The following is a 19,954-nucleotide window of genomic DNA, read 5'->3' as shown; positions in this document are numbered from 1 at the left end:
GGCAATGATGGTGGTGATGGGGCAGAAGACAATGATGGTGGTAGTGGATGGACAATGATGGGATGGTGGGGAAGGAGGCAATGATGGAGGTGATGGGGGAGAAGGCAATGAGGGAGGTGGTGAAAAGGGCAATGATGGGTGTCGTGGAAAATATTAAAAATCCCCAATGTCCCTCATGCCCCCCCTTTCTTTAATCAATCATTTGTCATGAGGAGTTGTGAGCTAGCAATCACACCTGTCTTTATCCAAAATGGCAGTGACACAGCTATGTGAAGTAGATTAATTAAAAAGCAAGGATTTCTCTTTATGTCCAGGTAACTTCAAAGGAAGTCTGTTTCCCCCCACAGAGAGAGACAGGAAAAGGTAATTAGGGTCCAAGTGGCTCAAAAGAAGATCTCACACCATTTACAACTAGCCACAGTGACAGTACAATGAAACAGCAGATATGGTGTCTTCGGGAGAAAATACGGAATATCGGAATTTCTAACCATCCGACATTATTGAGACGTATATTGTCAGCACCAGGATACCTAGGCAATCATACACATATTTTCTCATAATCATAACCCCCCACCAAAAGGCCCCAAATCCATAAGTGCCATATAACCACCAGCAGATGTCATGTTTGGTCTCTAAGCGTAGCTAAAATCCAGATAGAAAAGATGACATCAGTCTCAAACTTCCGCGGTCATCTTATGAGGAGTTATTACACAAATTGGGATTGCCTAAAATTATTAAGTGCTGAGTCCGGCCCACAAACGGGACCTTGTGAGGTCATAGTAGAGGGGTGTGTGGGTGGAACTCAGCGACTGATAAAAGATCGATCCCAATTATGATTAGTGTGTGTACAAAAGAGTTACATTTTCATCAATCGAAGCGCTCTCCTTCGGATAAACTGAATCGTTTCTGCAATCGGTGTAGTAAGTTCTTCTGTTAATCCCTTTTATTTCATGTACCTGTTTATGCTTATTGTTTTGTCCTCTTGTAAAATCTTTTGTATATTTTTCATAAACACTGCCTCCAATTGGATTAAATATAAAATGTAATAGTTCTGTTCCTTCTGTTCTGTAACTACGCCTCGAAGCTGTAAGGTGTCTAATCGACTAAAACAGATTGGTGGTGGCAGCGAAGAGTCTAGGGTTATCTGAGAGTTGGCTCTGTATGTACCGGGGTGTGTACACATATTCCGTGTGCTGGAATACAGAGGTGTTTATGTCGTATGCTCAGTGCTAATTTTTCAATACCCGGTCTAGTGGTGCGTTCAGGCTGCGGCCTTCTCCGTTGATCATTGGCCAGTCGTATAATTGTCTGGATGATAGAAGGCAGCAGAGAGCTTTTCATTCAAAAGATCACAGCGGGTGGTACTCGTCACATTCCTGGCCTGTGATATCAGGGATTTGTGGGATTAAGAAAGTCCTGACAAATATTCAGGGTCCCAGACAATGGGGGTGGTGGAGGGAGAAAGTAATGATGGAGGTGGTGGAAAAGACAATGATGATGGTGGTGGAAAGGGCAATAATGGGGGTGGTGGGGGAGGAAGAAATGATGGAGGTGGTGGAATGGGTAATGATGGGGGTGGTGCGGAAAAAGGCAATGACGGAAGTGGTGGAACGGACATTGATGCTGGTGGTGGAAAGGATAATAATGGGGGTGGTGGTGGAGGAAATGATGGAAGTGGTGGAATAGGCAATGATGGGGTGGTGGGGGAGAAAGCAATTACTGAGGTGGTGGAAAGGTCAATGATGGGGATGGTGGGGGAGAAGGCAATGATGGAAGTGGTGGAGAGGGCAATTATGCATAGTACTATCCCTCAGTATATATAGTGTAGTCAATTTTTATGTCTAACACAGTCCCTTAGTATAAAGTGTACTTACTGATTATGTGTAACACAGTCCCTTTTGTATATAGTATACTCACTAATTATGTATATCACAGTCATTATTTACATAGTTTCATCCTTTATCATGTATAAACCGTCCCTTATTATGTACCATCCTCTTTAGATATACAGCTCTGGCAAAAATTAAGAGACCACTGCAAAATGTTCAGCTTGTCTGATTTTTGTCTTTATAGCTATATTTGTGAGTAAAATGTAAATTGTTATTTTAGTCTATAAACTTATGACAGCATGTCTTCAAATTTCAAAGCAATAACGCTAGTTTCAGACTAGCGTTATGAGGCGCAGCGCAAGGCCGCCGCTAAGCTCCGCCCCCGTCCGCGCCTCCTTCGGTCAGCACCTCCAATGGGCGCATGAGGCTGCATGCGGCCAGCGTACCCTATATTCAACGTTGGGTACTTTGGCATGTTTTTGCCAGCGCATGCACCCTTTTGGCGCTGCGCCGATGTGCGCCAAACGCACCGTGTTGCATTTTTGTGTGCTCGGCGCAGCGCCAAAAGGGTGCATGCACTGGCAAAAACATACCAGCGCACAGCCAGCGTACCCAACGCTAAATATAGGGTACGCTGGTCGCATGCAGCCTCATGCGCCCATAGGAGGAGCTGACCGGAGGAGGTGCAGGCGGGGACGGAGCTTAGCGGCGGCCCTGCGCCGCGCCTCATAACGCTAGTCTGAAACTAGCCTAAATTTTGCATTTTTTTCTGACAAAGACAAATGGTTAAAATTAAGAAACAAACAACAGTGCTTTCAGACCTCAAATAATGCAAAGAAAACAAGTTCATAATAATTTAGAAATAACAACATTAATGTTTTAACTCAGGAAGAGTTCAGAAATCAATATTTTGTGGAATAACCATGATTTTTAATCACAGCTTTCATGCGTCTTGGCATGCTTTCCACCAATCTTTCACACTGCTTCTGGCGCAAGAATTTAAGCAGTTCTTCTTTGTTTGATGGCTTGTGACTATCCATCATCCTCTTGATTACATACCAGAGGTTTTCAATGGGGTTCAGGTCTGCAAAATGGGCTGCTCATGACAGGGTTTTGTTTTTTTTAAATTCGTTTCCATGACAGGGTTTTGATGTGGTGGTCTCTTAATTTTGCCAGAGCTGTATATGGTGCTGCCCCTTATTATATAGCTTCCACTGCTGTTAGGTACTGTACTGTCTCTTACATAATGTATTCTTGTTATTTTTGCTATTCATATCGCCCTCTTTTATTACATAGTCCCCTCTCTTGTTAGATATAATATGACTGCTGATGGAGGAGACGGTGACCAGACGACCAGTCCATCAGCTCATCCATTAGAAAAGAAGCTTTCCCATGCTCCATCAGCCATCATTGCATTATACAGCTAACAATACAGGACGGTATGTAATAAAAGCCAGGGCTCTGTATAATCCAAAATGTAAGGGACGGTGCTGTACATAACAAGAGAGGGCACTGCATGATATGGGTATGAATAAAAAACAAAAAAAAATAAAAAACAATAAAAAACAAGAGTAGGGACTGTCCCACAAGGGTTGCCGTGACGTGGCGGGATGGCTTGTACATTATTTTGATCAAAATTATGTTTACTAAATACCCTTATTACTATTATTATTACCTTTATGCATTATTTGCAGTATATTTTTTACTTTTTAGTTCAGGATATTTGTGTTTTTTGCTTTTTGTTTTCTCTGGTTAATGGTCATGTGTTAACATGCACTTACATTGTGCATACACATTAACTTACTTTTCTCAGTTCAGATTTGTTTTTTATTCATTTCATTGTGCATTCAGTGCATATAGGGGTGTGACCGCCCCCTCTTTCTGAGCTGGGAAAGCCATCCAGTCTGGCCTAAGCTGTTACTAGTGGTTCAGTCGCTCGACCCTTATTCACATTCACGCCACTTGGCAAGTGAAAAGGTTTTAAATACTAGAGTAGGGACTGTCCCACAAGGGTTGCCGTGATGTGGCGGGATGGCTTGTACATTATTTTGATCAAAATTATGTTTACTAAATACCCTTATTATTATTATTACCTTTATGCATTATTTGCAGTATATTTTTTACTTTTTAGTTCAGGATATTTGTGTTTTTTGCTTTTTGTTTTCTATGATATGGGTATGGCAATATACAGTACATAATACAGGAAACACACGTTTGTGTGTGTGACACGGACAGCTCAGCACGTCCTTGTACCAGACTGGATGACTGAGCTGTCAATCAAGCATCGACAGCTTCAGCACGCCCCACCCCTGTAACAGATTGGATGGCTGAGCTGTCAATAACTGTATCCCAGACACACTGAGGGGTGGAACCATGACAGTACCCCCTCTACTAAAGGGAGGGCCACCGGACCCTCAGGTTTCCCAAGAAATTTTAGATGGAAGGCCCTGATTGGTATTCATATTTCGAGCAGGGACCCAGAATCTCTCCTGTTATGATTGAGTCACCGTAGGAGGCAAAAACAGAAATGCTAGCTAAGTCCAGAAAACCAGAGAAGTTGGCAGCTATCGGATTGCAGACCCCTGAACCTATCAACACAACTAGCAGTAGCCGTGGGGGGTTCCTACGATGCCCTAGACCCCTCGATCACAGCCGGAGAAATAGCTAGGCCTAAAGAAAGAAAGGGGAAAACTAAACTGCCCCAGAGCAGACCCCAAAGCAATAGGCAGCCCCCAACATATAATGACGGTGAAGCAAGATGAATACACTAACACAGGCAGAAAGATAGACTGAGCAAAGACGGGGCCCAATCTAGCTAGATAGAAAAGGACAGGAAGGCTGCTGTCTGCAATCCGTGAAAAACCCTATGAAACTAAGAGCCAACAGACTGACAGTGAAAAAGGCCCTGAAGACGCTAGGCTTCAAAAAAGCTATGTCAGTACTCAGGAATATTCTGAAGACAGAGCTACAGGCAAAAGGAGATTCAGCTCACCCCAGCAGGGAATGGCAGAATCCAGAAAAGCAAGGAAAACAAAAACAAAACAAAAATGCAAACAGGCAAAGCAGAAAAACTTAGCTTAGAGGAGCAGGAATCAGACTGGTGTCCTAGAAGTCCACAGAGAAATCACCCGCAGGGCAGAAGGGCGTCGGCAGCTTTATATCCAGTCCGTGACTCCACTCAGCCAGTCATCCTCATCAGGTTCAGGTGCCTGATAATCAGGCTCATTACCTTCCTTCACCAGAATAGGGAGTTCACCAGACCTCAGTGATGAAGGGGAAAATGAACTCACAACAGTACCTCCCCCTTGAGGAGGGGTCACCGAACCCTCAACCACGCCACCAGGGCGATCAGGGTGAGCCCGATGAAAGGCACGCACCAATCTTTTGGCATGAATATCAGAGGCAGAGACCCAGGAATTATCCTCTTGACCATAACCCTTCCACTTAACCAAATACTGGAGTCTCCGTCTAGCCAGACGGGAATCCAGTATTTTCTCTACCTCATATTCCATGTTACCTTCAACCAATACAGGGTCCGGAGGTGCCACCCCAGGAACAACTGGTTCAACAAACATCTTCAACAAGGACTTATGGAACACATTATGGATTTTAAATGTGACAGGAAGAGCCAAACGGAAAGAGACCGGATTAATAATCTCCAAAATCTTGTAAGGTCCAATAAATTTAGGCTTAAACTTAGGAGAAGCCACCTTCATAGCAATATTTTTTGATGATAACCAAACCATATCACCAAACTTAAACTGGGGACCAATGGTCCTATGTCGATTGGAAAACCGCTGGGCCTTTTCCTGGGAGAGAGATAACTTAACCACCACTTGGTCCCAGATCTGGTGCATTCTCTCCACCACAGTGTCAACACCTGGGCAGGCAGAAGGCTCCACCTGCCCTGAAGAAAATCGAGGAAGAAACCCAAAGTTACAAAAAAAAGGTGACATCAAAGTGGCAGAACTAGCTCTATTATTTAAAGCAAATTCGGCCAAGGGAAAAAATGAAACCCAATCATCCTGATCAGCGGAAATAAAACATCTCAAATACGACTCCAAGGTCTGGTTTGTTCTCTCTGTCTGCCCATTGGTCTGAGGGTGAAAAGCTGTCAGGATCCTAGGACTTTCCGGTCTGTTTTGAATGAACTTTTGCCCTTGGTTAAGATGGAGTTTTCGGTCCTGTCGCATCACTTCCTCTTAGCTGCCTTTAGTTAAGATGGAGTTTTCGTTTACATCACTTCCTCCCCAGCTGCATAAAAACCCGCCCCTAAGCACAAGCAAATCGCTTGAGTACAGTATATTGATTCCTGGTGTGCTCCTGCCCTGCCACTCACCCAGATCTTGTGACTCTGGAACAACCCTGCTTCCTGCTTGAAACTTCACCTCTCTGGACCTCTGGATACCGCTGGACTTCTGGCTACCGTACCCGGTTAGTGTTTGTGCCACTGAAGGTCCCCTTACTGGATCTCCACCGGACTCATCATACCAGAGGCTCGCTACAACTGGACTTCTGTTTGCTATACTGGTTAGTAGCTGTTACCCGGTGCCCGCTGAACATTATCCTGCTGGACATTTGTTATACTCTGGACTTTGCCTGCAATACCCAGTTATATTCCGTACTCAGTGACTCTTAATAACTTACCATCCTTGTTGAACCTTTTGCTATGTGCTGCTGTATGTCTGTGCTCTGAACCCGTTACGTATTTCCACGTTTATTGTGCACAATTATATATAAATCACTTGCTTCACTAAGCGTGTCTCTGCCGTCATTGCCCTACGCCATTGAAGTCCTTATACCATACATAAGTATTATATTATACTCAAGCCCTTTTTAGAGGACATCGCTGGGGCAATGTCAGAGGCACGATTAGATCAGCTATACTCCATGATCCACTCCTTACAGCAGGACATGGATGCTGTGCACGCCAGGCTTGGAGATATCGAGGGACGGCTGAATCATAACCACCAGTTCCTGGGTACAGCTATGCAGGAGCTACAAGGCAAGGTGGAGGCTCAGGTGGCCGACCGTACCTCGCCCGGATTTGCTCCCAGTATGCCTAAATTACCTCCCTTCCGCTTTAATGGTGAGCACAGTCAGTTCCGTGGCTTCATTAATCAGTGCATGCTATTCTTTTATGTGAATACTGACTATTACCGATCGGATCGATCTAAAGTATTATGCATAATCATGATGCTGACTTCACGTGCCCTGGCCTGGGCTAACCCAATGATTGAGACCAGGGACGTGCGGTTGAACTGCTTAGAGGATTTTCTAACAGCTATGGCACTGATGTTCGACGATCCGAACCGCCGTAATACTGCTGAAACAGCTCTCCTTTCTTTACGGCAAGGCAAGCGGCCTGTGATTGAATATGTCACCGACTTCAAAAGACTGGTGGTGGACACTGACTGAGGTAACAATGCGTTGTTGTCGGTATTTAAAAAGGAACTGTCCGGTGCCATCAAGGACGAGTTAGCCCGTGCCGAATCACCCGATGATCTTGACCTGTTCCTTCAACACTGTGTGCGCATTGATACCCGTTTAAAAGAGCGCAGACAGGAAAAATGGGCAGCACTTAACCGGGTACCTGACTTTCCGTCACCTACCAGGGAACCTGTTCCTAAGACACCACGAGAGCCTGCGGAGGTTCCCATGCAAGTGGACTCTGTACAAAACCGAGAGAACCAGGAACGCCGCGAACATCGGCTCCGTGAACGGCTATGTTTTTATTGCGGCAAATCAGACCATTTCCTTATTGACTGTCCAAGGCGTCCTAATCGTTCCAATAAGATCTTGGCGGCTGTAGCCGAATATGATAATACCGACATAGAATCCGAAGCCTCCGAAGCTAGTTTCCACCTGGATGCGGTATTTCCCTCCACAGTACTATCCACTGCAGCTAAGGACTCTGAAGGGAGATCCACCCACTGCTCGCTCCCTATACAAATAAAATGGAAGAAACAGCTAATTCCTACGGCTGCAATGATTGACTCTGGGGCTGGGGGGAATTTCATGGATCTCTCTTTTGCTAGGAAACACGGTATCCCGTCTCAACAGAGAGCATCACCAGTTACCATGGAAACCGTGGACGGGTCCCCATTGACTTTCGGACCCGTGGATAAAGAGACTGTACCCCTCGAATGTATGATCAAACCAGGTCAGCAGCAGACCCTTGTCTTTGTTAATTTCATCTCCACATTTTCCAGTCATTTTAGGAATCCCCTGGCTTCGGGCTACCAATCCAGTCATCAACTGGGAGACAAAAGAGATTTCCTTCCCATCCCAGACTGCTCCTGCCGTAAAACCAACTGAACCGGCTCCAACAACGCATGCTATGGAGGACAATGTACAGGTACCCGTTCTGCCCCCGGTCTATCATGACTTTCTTGACATCTGCAATAAACAGAATGCTGATCAGCTCCCCCCACATAGACCTTACGATTGTCCTATAGACTTATTACCCGGAGCGGAGATACCGTTTGGACATGTGTACCCGTTGGCGGCCCCTGAACTACACGCCCTAAAAGAATATACTGATGAGAATCTTGCCAAGGGTTTCATTCGTCCCTCTACCTCACCCGCAGGGGCACCCATCTTCTTTGTAAAAAAGAAGGAAGGAACTCTGCGCCCTTGCATAGATTACCGGGAGCTCTCAACAAGATCACCATCCGGAACCGGTACCCATTGCCCCTGATCCCCGAATTATTAGAAAGGGTCCAACAGGCTACAATTTTCACCAAGTTAGATCTCCGAGGGGCGTATAACCTGCTCCGTATCCGTCCAGGGGACGAATGGAAGACAGCATTCAGGTGTAGATACGGACATTTTGAGTATTTAGTCATGCCCTTCGGCCTTTGCAACGCCCCCGCAACACTTCCTCTTAGCTGCCCTTAGTTAAGATGGAGTTTTCGTTTACATCACTTCCTCCCCAGCTGCATAAAAACCCACCCCTAAGCACAAGCAAATCGCTTGAGTATATTGATTCCTGGTGTGCTCCTGCCCTGCCACTCTCCCAGATCTTGTGACTCTGGAACAACCCTGCTTCCTGCTTGAAACTTCACCTCTCTGGACCTCTGGATACCGCTGGACTTCTGGCTACCGTACCCGGTTAGTGTTTGTGCCACTGAAGGTCCCCTTACTGGATCTCCACCGGACTCATCATACCAGAGGCTCGCTACAACTGGACTTCTGTTTGCTATACTGGTTAGTAGCTGTTACCCGGTGCCCGCTGAACATTATCCTGCTGGACATTTGTTATACTCTGGACTTTGCCTGCAATACCCAGTTATATTCCGTACTCAGTGACTCTTAATAACTTACCATCCTTGCTGAACCTTTTGCTATGTGCTGCTGTATGTCTGTGCTCTGAACCCGTTACGTATTTCCATGTTTATTGTGCACAATTATATATAAATCACTTGCTTCACTAAGCGTGTCTCTGCCGTCATTGCCCTACGCCATTGAAGTCCTTATACCATACATAAGTATTATAAAAGCAGAGGAGGACAACTGAATTCCCAGCTTGGAACAGAAAGTCCTCCAAAATCTAGACACAAACTGAACTCCTCTGTCAGATACAATGTTCTCAGGAATCCCGTGTAAGCGAACCACCTGTTGCAAAAACAGGGGCACCAACTCAGAGGAAGATGGCAACTTAGGGAGTGGTACAAGATGAACCATCTTAGAGAACCTATCACAAATCACCCAAATAACAGTCATTCTTTGAGAGACCGGCATATCAGAGAAGAAATCCATTGAAATATGGGTCCATGGCCTCCTGGGGACAGGCAAAGGCATCAACAACCCACTAGAACGAGAACAAGATTTAGACCGGGAGCATTTCCCACAGGACTGCACAAAATTCCTGACATCATGAGACAAGGTGTGCCACCAAAAAGAGCGACTCACCAGATCTCTAGTACCAAAAATACCTGGATGACCAGCCAATGCAGAGCAATGAACTTCAGACATCACTCTCTTCTTCCACTAGTCAGGAACATACAACTTTCCACTGGGACAACGCTCAGGTTTGTCCTCCTGGAACTCTTGCAGAGCAAGTCTCAAATCGGGCGAGATGGCAGAAAGAACTACCCCTTCGCCTAAGATGGTAGCAGGCTTGGTCACCACAGGAGAATCAGCAAAGAAACTCCTAGAGAGGGCGTCTGCCTTGACATTCTTAGTTCCAGGAAGAAAAGAGACCACAAAATCAAAACGTGTAAAAAACAAGGCCCACCTAGCTTGTCTAGGGTTCAAGTGTTTAGCCGACTCTAGATAAATCAAATTCTTGTGGTCGGTGAGGACCACAACTTGATGTTTAGCTCCCTCCAACCAATGTCTCCACTCCTCAAATGCCCATTTCATGGCCAACAGTTCCCGATTCCCCACATCATAGTTACATTCAGATGAAGAGAACTTTCGGGAAAAGAAAGCACAGGGATTCATTTTAGCTGTTACAGGATCCTTTTGGGACAAAACAGCTCCTGCACCAATCTCAGAAGCATCCACCTCTACCTGGAACGGGAGTGAGACATCAGGTTGCCGCAAAACCGGGGCGGAGGTAAATCTTCGCTTCAGCTCCTGAAAGGAAGCAACAGCCTCCGGAGACCAATTCAACAAATCAGCACCCTTCTTAGGCCGGTTTCACATTAGCGCTTTTTCAGCGCACGCACGGCCGGGGGTAGCTCCGCCCCCGAGCCGGCTCTCTGCCCGGCGTGCCCGCCCCTTGCTTGTAGCGCCGCCTACTAGCGGACAGCGGCGCCTGCGATCGGCGCACCCTATCTTTAGCATAGGGTGCGCAGATCGTGCGCAGGCCATGCGCTAGTTGCGCTTTGACCTGCGCTGCGCACTTTTGACTGTGCGCCGTGCGCGCCAAAATCCGAAAAGTTTGATCTGAAAAAGCGCTAATGTGAAACCGGCCTAAGTCAGATCAGTCAATGGCTTGGCAATACTAGAAAATTTTGCTATAAATTTCCGATAAAAATTAGCAAAACCCAAAAACTTCTGGAGGGCCTTCAAAGAAGTGGGCTGAACCCAATCATAAATGGCCTGTACCTTGGCCGGGGCCATTTCAATAGTTGACGGAGACAAAATAAATCCCAAAAATGAAATCCTCCGTACTCCAAAAAGGCATTTCGATCCTTTGACATACAGGGAATTCTCCCTCAAGATCCGGAACACAGCCCGAATATGTTCCACATGAGAATCCCAATCCTTGGAGAAGATCAAAATATCATCCAGATAGATAATCAAAAATTTATCGACAAAGTCTCTGAAAATATCGTTCATGAAGCACTGGAAGACAGAAGGGGCATTAGTGAGCCCAAAAGGCATCACCAGGTACTCAAAATGTCCCTCCGGAGTATTAAACGCCGTCTTCCATTCATCCCCCTGCTTAATGCGGATAAGATTATACGCCCCCCTGAGGTCAAGCTTGGTAAACCAGCAAGCACCTCTAACTCTAGAGAATAGATCCGAAATCAGGGGTAACGGATACTGATATTTAATAGTAATTTTATTGAGGGCACGATAATCAATACAAGGCCTTAAAGAACCATCCTTTTTGGCCACAAAAAAAAAAAACGGCACCTAAGGGTGAAGAGGATGGTCTAATATGACCCTTCTCCAACGCCTCCTTAATATAGGACCGCATAGCCTCGTGCTCGGGTACAGATAAATTGAAGAGCCGACCCTTGGGAAATTTACACCCCTGGCTTAGTTCAATTGCACAGTCATAACTCCTATGAGGAGGCAAGGACGCAGACTCATTCTCACTAAATACATCATAAAAGTCCGCCAAATAGTCAGGAACATCATGCGACTGAGGAGAGGTGGAAAAAACCGGAGCCTCACTAAAGGTACACCGACAACCCCAACTCACCACAGACACAGATTTCCAATACAAAACTGGATTATGAATTTGCAACCAGGGAAACCCCAGAATAACGGCATCATGCAGACCATGCAACACCAAAAATCTGCAATTTTCTTGATGGTCTGGGGCGACCCGCATGACCACCTGGGTCCAAAACTGAGGTTTATTTTTAGCCAAAGGAGTAGCATCAATCCCCCTCAAAGGGATAGGCGTCTGCAGAGGTGTCATTGGAAATCCACAACGTTTAGCAAAATCCAAGTCCATTAGGTTTAGCGCTGCTCCCGAATCCACAAAAGCCTTGGAGGAAAATGTGGACAGGGAGCAGATCAGAGTAATTGCCAGAAGAAACTTAGGTTGAACACCACCAACAGAAAACGTGTGTGCAAAGCGTTTCTCTCATTTAGGACAAACAGAAATAATATGCGAGGCATCTCCACAGAAAAAACACAGCTTATTACGCCTTCTGAACTCCTGACATTGCGTCTTAGGCAAAACTCTATCACATTGCATAGGTTCAGACGTCTGTTCAACCGGTGGCAACACCTCTCGTGCAATCCTGCGTTCACGTAAACGCTGATCAACCTGAATGCCTAATGACATAGAATCGTCCAGACCAGAGGGAACAGGAAATCCCACCATAGTATCTTTTACGGCTTCTGACAAACCCTTCCGAAAGAGAGCAGCCAAGGCATTATCATTCCAGGTAGTAAGGAACGCCCACTTTCGGAACTTTTGACAGTACAACTCTGCAGAATCTCGACCCTGGTTCAATGCCAACAGGGTCTTTTCAGCCTGATCAATAGCATTAGGTTCGTCATACAACAACCCCAAAGCTTGAAAGAATGTGTTCACATTTGTCAGAATAGGATCATCTGGTTTCAAAGAAAACGCCCAATCCTGGGGATCGCCACGCAGCAAAGAGATGACAATTTTAACCTGCTGCGCGGAGCTCCCTGACGAGTTAGGCTTCAAGGCAAAAAATAATTTACAATTATTTTTGAAACTCAAAAATTTAGATCGATCCCCAAAAAATACATCAGGTGTAGGGATCTTTGGTTCAACAGCATGCGAACGAGCAAGGTAGGCGGAAATTCCCCGCACTTCCGCAGCAAGCTGCTCCACACGATCAGACAATTGCTTTATCTCCATTGAGAGGAAAAAAAAAAATTCCCCCTACGGCCTCAGTGATATAGAGGAAAGAATATACGCACACCTTTTTTAACCTTGTGTGGTTATGGAATTTGTCTGGCAGCGCACTTAAAGTCCAAGAATTTATTCCTTATTATCCGTGGTGCGGTTCCGCTGTGGACCGTTGGACGTGCAGCAGGCTGACATACTATACAGGCTTTACTTTCTCTTTGAGAAGGTGAGTATAATACTTTCAGTATTTGTACATTTTACCCGGATAAGACCCTATTGCGCTCTTGTTTCAACCTTTTAGTGAATACAATTAGTGAAGCAAGATGAAAACACTAACACAGGCAGAAAGATAGACTGAGCAAAGACGGGGCCCAATCTAGCTAGATAGAAAAGGACAGGAAGGCTGCTGTCTGCAATCCGTGAAAAACCCTATGAAAATAAGAGCCAACAGACTGACAGTGAAAAAGGCCCTGAAGACGCTAGGCTTCAAAAAAGCTATGTCAGTACTCAGGAATATTCTGAAGACAGAGCTACAGGCAAAAGGAGATTCAGCTCACCCCAGCAGGGAATGGCAGAATCCAGAAAAGCAAGGAAAACAAAAACAAAACACTAATGCAAACAGGCAAAGCAGAAAAATTTAGCTTAGAGGAGCAGGAATCAGACTGGTGTCCTAGAAGTCCACAGAGAAATCACCCGCAGGGCAGAAGGGCGTCGGCAGCCTTATATCCAGTCCGTGACTCCACTCAGCCAGTCATCCTCATCAGGTTCAGGTGCCTGATAATCAGGCTCATTACCTTCCTTCACCAGAATAGGGAGTTCACCAGACCTCAGTGACGAAGGGGAAAATGAACTCACAACACTCTCCTCTGGTCCATATCGCCTCCAGTGGATGAGGTATTGGAGAAAATTACGGACCCTACAAGAATCCACAAACCTCTGAACCTCATCTTGAAGGCCACCATCTACGGAAATCGCAGAAGTCGGGAATGAGGAAAACAATGCAGAAGGGACAAACTCCTTTAATAGGGATTTATGGAACACACTAGGGATACGAAGGGATGGAGGAAGCTTTAATCTAAATGCCACAGGATTGACCACCACTAGGATCCTCATATGGACCAATAAACTTTGGAACCAACTTCCTCGACAGCACTTTAATTTCACTGTGCCTACATGACAACCAAACCTTACTCCCAACCTTAAAAAAGACCCACCAAGCGTCTATCGGCCTTACGTTTTTGGCTAATCTGAGAAGTCCCAAGATTCTTTTGAACCTCCCTCCAGACATTCTCAAGTCTTTGTACGGCGACTCCACCCCTGGATATTCAGAATGAATCCTTGAAAATTCATCAAAATAGGACTGAAAACCATAATTAAAGAAAAACAGTGAAGTTTCAGTAGATTAACTTGATTGTTAAAAGCACTCAGTGAGAGGTAAAAACAAAGATCAGTCCTCCTGCCGAGCTGCCGCAAAGCACCTTAAAATTTGTTCCAATTATTGATTTGTCCTCTCAGTCTGACCATTGGTTTCAGTGTGGCAAGCAGATGAAAATGACAAGTCAATCCAGAGTTTACTACAAAAAGCTCTCCAGAATTTAGAGACATATTATACTGTATATACTCGTGTATTGTCACGATACCAGTGCTGACTCTCACCTGCACACCTGGGACCTATTATGGTGGCCTCTCATTGGTTCTGGGGAGGCTTCTTATAGCCTCAGGAAGCTTCCATCCCCCGTCAGTTATACTTTCGCCCTTGGCATTGTGTGGTGACCCCTGAGTGTGTTAGTGCTATGTTCTGGTTGCTTGATTCTCTGTGTATGACTCGGTCTGCTCTCTGGATATCGCTTTGGATTCTGCCTGGTCCCTCCTATGTCTGTTTGGTTTTGATCTCTGCTTGGCCCTAATTATCCGTTCTGTCTCCTCCCTGGTACTGTACTGATATCTTGTGTATGACCTTTGGCTTTGTCTGACCACCCGTCTGTTTATCCCTCCTGTACCTCGCTGGTCTGTATTGTGCATAACCTCTGCTTTGCCTGACTCTGAGTTCTCTAGCTTCTCTGAAAGCAGGACGCTAAGCCCCGCCCCCTTGCAGTCACAAGACTGTTCACATGATCATAGGTCCTATGCCGGCTTGCTGAACTTCAGCATCCACAAATCCTGTGCATCGGTACTTTCTGGCTGTACCTGACCCCGGTACCCCTACATTGCGGGTGAGTCCCTGCTCAGCGGAGGCTGCTCGCCGGCGCTGACAGGATCCTGACACTCAGGACACGCGCACTGGCTCAGTGAGCAAGTACAGTGCGGTGTTCTTGACATGTATAAGCCGACCCGTGTATAAGCCGATCCCCTAATTTTGCCACAAAAAACTGGGAAAACTTATTGACTCGTGTTGGGGGCGCCGCTGATCGCGGCCGGGTGTCTACTGATTATCACAGCTAACACCCGGCACTATTTAGCAGGGGCGGTCACGGACCGCCCCCGACATGTTAAACCATGGCACATTGCGATCAAACATGATGGCAGTGTACCGGGGGTTTAGAGAAGCATCGGCAGGGAGGGGGCTCCCTCCGTGCTTCTCTGAGACCAACAACGCAGCGCGATGTGCTGCGCTGCTCTGGGGGCCTCCTTCCCTGCAGGTCCCCGGATCCAATATGGCTGCGGGGACCTTCGGGGGCCTGCAGGGAGGCGGCTTCCTCATTGCCTGCAGAGAGCAGGCATGAGGAAGCCTCCTGCGCTGCCTGTCACATCGCTGATCTGACACAGCGCTGTGTGATACATGACAGTGATGCCCCCCCCCCGGGACAATGTAATAAAGTAAAAAAAAAAAAAAAAAAATCGCTAAATAAATTTAAAAGAAAATATTCCCTAATAAATTCATTTTTTAGAAATAAAAAAACAAACAAAAAAAGTACACATATTTAGTATCGCTGCATCCGTAACAACCCGCCCTATAAAGCTGTCCCATTAGTTAAACCCTTTAGCGAACCTCTTTAAAAATAAAAATAAAAAATAAAGCAAAAAACAATGCTTTATTATCATACCGCCGAACAAAAAGTGCAATAACGCGCTATCAAAAAGACAGATATAAATAATCATGGTACCGCTGAAAACGTCATATTGTCCCGCAAAAAACGAGCGGCCACACAGCATCATCAGTGCAAAAATAAAGTTATAGCTCACAGAATAAAGTGATGCAAAAATAATTATTGTTTATGTAAAATTGTTTTCATTGCATAAAAGCACCAAAACATAAAAAAAAAAACCTAAATGAGGTATCGCTGTAATCGTACTGACCCGAAGAATAAAACCGCTTTATCAATTTTACCGGCCGCGGAACGGTGTAAACGCACCCCCCAAAAGAAATTCATGAAATGCTGGTTTTTGCTCATTCTGCGTCCCAAAAATCGGAATAAAAAGCGATCAAAAAATGTCACGTGCCTGAAAATGGTACCAATAAAAACATCAACTTGTCCCGCAAAAAATAAGACCTCATATGACTCGGTGGGTCAAAATATGGAAAAATTATAGCTCTCAAAATGTGGTGATGCAAAAACTATTTTTACAATATAAAGCGTCTTTTAGCGTGTGACAGCTTCCAAACCTAAAAACCGCCATAAATAGTAAATCAAACCCCCGTTATCACCCCCTTAGTTAGGGAAAAATAATAAAATTTAAAAAAAAAAAATGTATTTATTTCCATTTTCCCGCTGGGGTTACAGTTAGGGCTAGGGCTGATATTAGGGTTAGGGGTGTACTGGGGTTAGGGGTGGAGATAGAATTGGGGGATTTCACTGTTTGGGCACATCAGGTGCTCTCCAAATGCAACATGGCGTCTGATCTCAATTCCAGCCAATTCTGCGTTGAGAAAGTCAAACAGTGCTCCTTCCCTTCCAAGCTCTGCCATGCGCCCAAACAGTGTTTTACCCCTACATATGGGGTATCAACATACTCAGGACAAATTGCAAAACAACTTTTGGGGTCCAATTTCTCCTGTTACCCTTAGGAAAATAAAAAATTGGAGGCAAAAATATATTTTTGTAGAAAAAAAATATGATTTTTTTATTTTCACGCCCGGGCGTTATAAACTTCTGTGAAGCACTTGGGGGTTAAAAGTGCTCATCATACATCTAGATAAGTTCCATGGGGGGTCTAGTTTCCAAAATGGAGTCACTTCTGGGGAGTTTCAACAGTCTAGGCACATCAGAGGCTCTCCAAACGCGACATGACACCCGTAGACCATTCCTTCAAAGCCTGCATTCCAAAACGTCACTACTTCCCTTCCAAGCCCTGATGTGTGCCCATACAGAAGTTTTCTCCCACATATGGGGTATCAGCGTATGCAGGACAAATTGCAAAACAACTTTTGTGGTCCAATTTCTCCTGTTACCCTTGGCAAAATAAAAAAATGGGGACTAAAAGATCATGTTTGTGAAAAAAATATATGATTTTTTTATTTTCATGCATGGGCGTTATAAACTTCTGTTATGCCCTTGGGGGTTCAAAGTGCTCACCACACATCTAGATAAGTTCCTTGGGGGGTCTAGTTTCCAAAATGGTGTCATTTGTGGGGATTTACACGGTTTGGGCACATCAGGGGCTTTCCAAACGCGACATGGCATTCGATCCCAATTCAAGCCATAAAAGTCAAATGGCGCAGCCACCCTTCCGAGCTCTGCCATGCGCCCAAATAGTAGCTTACCCCCACATATGGAGTATCAGCGTACTCAGGACAAATTGCACAATACCTTTTGGGGTCTTGTTTCCCTTGGGAAAAAAAAATTGGGGGTGAAAAGATCATTTTTGTGGAAAAAATATGATTTTTTAATTTTACGGCTGTACGTTATAAACTTCTGTGAAGCCCGTGGGGGTTCAAAGTGCTCACCACACATCTAGATATCTAGATAAGTTCCTTGGGGGTCTAGTATCCAAAATTGGGTCACTTGTGGTGGGTTTCCACTGTTTAGGCACATCAGGGGCTCTCCAAACATGACATGGTGTCCGATCTGAATTCCAGCCAATTTTGCATTGAAAAAGTCAAATGGCGCTCCTTCCCTTCCGAGCTCTGCCATTCGCAGAAACAGTGGTTCCCCCCACATATCAGGTATCAGCGTACTCATGACAAATTGCAAAATAACTTTTGCAGTCCAATTTCTCCTGTTACCCTTGGTAAAATAAAAAAAATTGGACCTGAAGTAATTTTTTTGTGAAAAAAAGTTAAATGTTCATTTTTTTTTAAAACATTACAAAAATTCCTGTGAAGCACTTGAAGGGTTAATAAACATCTTGAATGTGGTTTTGAGCACCTGGAGGGGTGCAGTTTTTAGAATGGTATCACTTTTGGGTACCGTATTTTTCGCTTTATAAGATGCACCTGATTATAAGACGCACCCCCAAATTTGGTGAAGAAAAAGAGAAAAAAATGTTTTTTTATGTTAAATGGAGGTGTGTCTTATAATGCCAGTGTCCGTCTTACAAATCATATATATGTCCCTCATCCTGGTATCTATATAACCCCCATCCTGGCACATGGCCCCCTGTGCTGGCACATAGCCCCCCATCCTATCCTGGATATGACCCCCCCAGTCACTATATGCCCCCCTGCTGGCACTCACATGGCCCCCATCAATATGCCTACCTGCTGGTACACACATGGCCCCCCGTCACTATATTTCCCCTGCTGGCACACATTGTCCCCCTGTCCCTATATTCTCCCCTGCTGGCATTCACACAGCCCCCCCGTCCCTATGATCCCCCCTGCTGGCACACATTGTCACCCCGGTCCTATAATCCCCCCTGCTGGCACACATTGTCACCCCAGTCCTATAATCCCCCCTGCTGGCACACATTGTCACCCCGGTCCTATAATCCCCCCTGCTGGCACACATTGTCACCCCGGTCCTATAATCCCCCCTGCTGGCACACATTGTCACCCCGGTCCTATAATCCCCCCTGCTGGCGGCACACATTGTCACCCCGGTCCTATAATCCCCCCTGCTGGCACACATTGTCCCCCCGGTCCTATAATCCCCCCCTGCTGGCACACATTGTCCCCCCAGTCCTATAATCCCCCCTGCTGGCACACATTGTCCCCCCTCCATATATTCCCCCCTGCTGGCACACATTGTCCCCCCCTCCATATATTCCCCCCTGCTGGCACATATTGCCCCCTCCCATCCCTTTATTCCCCCCTGCTGGCACACATGGCCCATTGTTCATATATTTCCCCCTGCTGGCACACATTGTCCCCCCATCCCTATATTTCCCCCTGCTGTCACACATGGCCCCTGTCCCTATATTTCCGCCCTGCTGGCAAGCACAAGCTAAAATAATAAACAGTTAACTCACCTACTGATGATCACTCCTGCTCCCAGCTCCCCTGTGGCTTACCTGTGTCTGTGCTGAGTCATCCTCCTCCTGCAGGGCACACGCAGCTGCTGCTCATTCAAGCAGCTCATTGTAGCTACAGGACCTTCCATGATGTGACCAATAGGAGCTGCTCAGCTGCGGTCATGTGACTCGCAGTGCACACTGGGAGTCATGTGACCGCAGGTCCTATGGTCACATCATGCAAAGTCCTGAAGCGATGAGCTTTCTGAATGAGCTGCTGCTGCTGCTCACCCTGCAGGAGGAGGATGACAGCAGACTAGACACAGGAAAGCCATGGGGGAGCTGGGAGCAGGAGCGATCATCAGTAGGTAAGTGTCTATAGTGACTGGGGGTGAGTGCAGGCACATGTAATATGCACCGCTCCCCTGTCTACCAACTCGGCACTGTTTCAGCACCGAGGTGATGGACAGCGGGTGCAGTGAATATTACGTGAGCCTAATGAGCGGGAGCACAGGACCTCCCGCTGTCTCTGCAGCCCCATCCAGCCCACCCCAGCCCCCTGACTCCATGCCAGAGCTGCCCCCCCCCACTCTATAGCACAGCAGCACACAGATTCGCTTTATAAGACGCACCCCGATATTATCCATCTAGGGATCCTATTTATTACAGAGTTAGCACATTTGTGCTTCCAGGGTTTAATTGGGTCCATTAGGGTGAGCCTTCAAGGAAAGGGTTCCCAGTTTAGTCTTTTAGGGTGCCAACCTCCGAGGCATTGTAG

The sequence above is a fragment of the Dendrobates tinctorius genome, unplaced genomic scaffold (assembly GCF_039654945.1).
Source record: "Dendrobates tinctorius isolate UK_male_01 unplaced genomic scaffold, ASM3965494v1 ptg000099l, whole genome shotgun sequence".
In the NCBI taxonomy this organism is placed as follows: Eukaryota; Metazoa; Chordata; class Amphibia; order Anura; family Dendrobatidae; genus Dendrobates; species Dendrobates tinctorius.
This window is presented reverse-complemented; position numbering follows the sequence as displayed.